The sequence below is a fragment of the Hyaena hyaena genome, unplaced genomic scaffold (genome assembly GCF_003009895.1).
Source record: "Hyaena hyaena isolate Hyena2069 unplaced genomic scaffold, ASM300989v1 scaffold_2286, whole genome shotgun sequence".
NCBI lineage: Eukaryota > Metazoa > Chordata > Mammalia > Carnivora > Hyaenidae > Hyaena > Hyaena hyaena.
In genome coordinates this window covers 36,858-40,927 of record NW_024082924.1, presented here as the reverse complement: position 1 = coordinate 40,927, position 4,070 = coordinate 36,858, and positions in this window count along the sequence as shown.

Below are 4,070 nucleotides of genomic sequence, written 5' to 3'. Positions count from 1 at the left end.
AAAGAAAGTCTGATACACTGCTACAGCCAAGAGGAACCTTGGGAGACGCAGACACCAAATGTAATGTGGAACAGAAAAAAAGATAAGGAAAAGTAAACAAATCTGAGTACAGTATGAAATTCATGCAATGATAAAGTATGCTTATGGTTCATGAATTCTAGCAATTATAAGAGGGTAATAATAGAGGACCCGAGGAATGTGGTATTTGAGAACTTTCCATGCTATAGTCACAGTGCTTCTATAAATCTGAAACTGTTCTAAAAATAAGTTTAACTTTTAAAATATCCTTTTTATATTTGTTCTTATTCCAACAACCTGTCTCCTATAAGCTACACTGTCATTACTTGGCACAGAAATCACGACACAAGACTTTTGTCTTCTCTCCTTTTTCCTCAGCATTAAATGCAAATTCAGAAGTCTAGTATCTGTCTTGCAATCATGAGGTGGTGATGAAAAAACACACTCTGAGGATGTCATCAATAAACTAACAGGACCAAGCTGCAGCAAAAGTTGACTGCTCACCTCCAGCCTCTCTATTACTTGACAAGAATAGACCCCTTATATCTAAGCCACGGTATGTTAGCTTGTCTGTTATTCACAACCAAATTGAGTTCTACTACATAAAGATACCCATTAATTATTTGTTGAGTGTGTTAATAAGTAATGGCTTTAATATTATTACAAAAAAATATCTGGGGTTGTGTTTATCACTTAACAGTGTGGAATTATCTTCCTGTACGGTGGTGGACAGGTCCAGATAACAGGGAGCAGATAATGAAGAGCATCTCTATTATCCAGAACATAGGGGAAATATGTTAGAAAAAGCATGTATTGTTCATGCCAAACAAACTTGAATTATAGTCTTTGCTCATCCATTAAGTAGCTCTGTGTCTCTGCATAGTGTAAGTAGTCTCTTCAGGTCTTAGTTCCCTCATCTGTCAAATTAAAGCATTCACTGTCTTATGGGAGATTTTACAAAATAAAAGAATGAAATAATATATAGAAAGCAATTATTATATATTGGGAAAATGAGAGCCACAAAAAAAATGTTGATTCTCTTTCTCTTTTGTTGGAAATCTTATGGTAAAATTTTCTACTTTTATCAGGCGTCTATAGTATCTCATATAAGCTGCTAAAAGGTGAAGGAAAAATTACCTTCTCAGTAATAATGGCAATTTTTAAAAACCAGTTCAATGTACCTGTTTCCCTGCTAGACATATCTTTGTTAGTTATACATTATAACTAAATACAAAACATATTTTTATAATGGATGAAGAATAGTCCCAGAGAACAAGAGGAACTGGACCTCAGAGAGGCTTGGTAACTTGGCAAAGATCTACAGCTAGTAAAATGCCAACTATGAGGTTAAAATGCAGGGTCTTATTTTCAAGTCAAGGTTTTATATTTTTCCATATTATATATATGTTATCCTAGCTAGAAAAATATTAAAAGTAGGTAAATTATTAAATTAGAAACTGAGTACTGAGAAATTCTGTAGCTGACAATAACTTCCATTTGATTAACATTACTGATTCTGAACATTACTGAACACATTACACATGTTCTTCATCTCCCAAAACTTCGAAAATATCCTTAGCTAAGTAAACATTCTATTTCAAATGTCCAGATAAGAAGCAAATTACAGAGTATCAGTGACTTCTCCAAGATCATGTAACCTGTATCTGGCAGAGCCAGGACTCAGGACAGGTGCATTACCCCTTATTTCTGGATGTTTCCACTCTCCTTGACTCTGTCTATCTTGGCTGATATAAATATTTCATCTTTAAATGTTCTTACAAATATTATCACATTTCCTTTGTCTAGAGGTTTTTATGTTCTAACCTAGTTATAAATGTATTTAAAATAAATTACTAATTGCTTTAGAAGCTTTTTCTATTCCAGCTTAAGACTAGCTATATTTCCTAGTTGCCAAGAGTATCTTAGACATAAATTGGTCAGTAAAGTCTGAAAAATATCAACATATTCTACTCCTTGGAGGAGAGCTGACAAGTAACAGGAAGGAAGGAGTCCAGAAGATAAGGAAGATAAGAAAGAAGTGTATTATGTTAGAAAAGAACAAATCAAATCAATGAAGAATAGAAGCTAACTTTTATTAAGTACCCACTATGGGTAAAGCCTTATATTTGACCATCCTCTTTGTTATCTATTTTAATATCTTCATACAGCTGTGGAGTATGTCAAGGCAAGTGTTGGTTGGAAGGAAACTAGAACAGAACACAAACAGTAAAGAAAAGAATTCATCTAGTTTTGCAGTCCAGGAAGCTTGACTTATTCCATTTAAACATAGTCTTCCTAAAGGTAGGAAAGGTAGAATTGCCTTCCTTTTTTCCCCCCAAATGACTCTTTCTCCCCATTCTCTGAGACTTCAGCAGAAACACAGGAGCCAGAATCTACTCTCCTCTTGAAGTTGCACCCATGCTTTTAGTGGCCTTCTTCTTATAGTAGAAAAGGTCCTCCCATCTCCATGTCAGAGCCTCTGCTTCCATTCTGAATACAGATTCTGAATTCCTACTTTCTTGGGGACTTCCAGCACTCATCATCTCCCTTGTCCACATTATTCATACGTTAGGGGAGCACTTCCAAACAACGTGCAGACATCCTCTAGTAACTCATGTAAACCAACTGAAACCAACAATACTTTCTGATCCTTGAACTCAACTCAATCGGGACCTACCAAAAATAGCATGCTTTCTGCTATTGCATCTAGAAGATAAGACCATGAACCAACTGAAAAGTTTACTTTATCAGGACTAACCACTTGCTACTCATCGAGACCTCTGTTAGCAGAGATAAGCTTCTTTCTTCATTGTTTAGCCTCCGTATCAGCGCTTGAAATAGGTGTGTGCTCTGTTTCATAGTAACCTCTTCTCTCAGCTGCCATACCACTATATTCTTTTTCTCCTCCCTTCTACCTTAATGCTCTTTGTTGGCTCTACCTTCCTTTCCCCTATCTGCCTCTAAATGTTGGGTATTCCCAGGTTTAATATGAGAATTTCTTCAGTTTTGGTATTGAGACTTCCTGTTTCTAGTTTTTCTAAGTAATCTTCTCCATTCCTGGAATTAGAAATAGCATCATTTTCTTGATGACTCCCAAAGATTTGTCTTCTTCCCAGAGTTTTTTGAACTCTAGACTTAAATCAGGTTAATCTTCATTATTTGTAGCATCTGTGCTTATGAATTAAACTACTCATTAGAATTTATTTCTAGCCCCCTAATCAGTATTGAAACCACTTTAGTGGCCATTCATGGACACACATTCCCAGTTCAGATCAAAAAAAGCAAAGCTCTGCCTTTTTGTTTCAGCTCTTTTGCTGTAAACAAGTTTCCCTTTTGTAATATATTTAGTGCCATATTTTTGACATGTTTATGATTTTTATTTGGGATTTCGCTGTTTAAAATTATCCCACACCCCCAGAATAGTACTGAAGTGCTCTCTAGCACATGAAAAGTATGATGTGCTTTTGAATAGAAACATCCAAAACAAAGTACATTTTGATTCATTGATGAAAATATGACTGATGTCTAGCAGGAAACTAACCCTGTATTTTCCCCTAAAGGCTTTGGGTTCAGGATTCATGAATTCAGTGTTTGTGGCAAGATGATAGGACATACTTTTGTGAATAATGAGTAATCTGTATCTTCCTCACTTGGATGACTAATAGCCATCTTAGACTTTATTATGTAAAATACTGAATTCTTTCTTGTTATCAACCATCCACCATAAAATGAAGTATTACCATTATTCTTTTACTTAAGCCTTAACTTTGCTATTCCTTCTTGATTTTTCAATGTTGTCTTTCTTCCACATCCAATCTGGTACCTTATCCTGTGGTCATGTCCCCTAAATTTATACACAATATATCCATTCTTCACCAACACTATGACTACTACCCATAAACAAGCCCCCATATCCTCTACTTGGTTTTTAAGTAAACTGTAACTTTCTCGTCCTATTCATCAACATTAAGACAGGCATTACATAAAGTCTGACAGTATGAACACTTGGCTCCCTAAGGAAATGTTAACAGAAGTGAGATGAGACAAAAGGA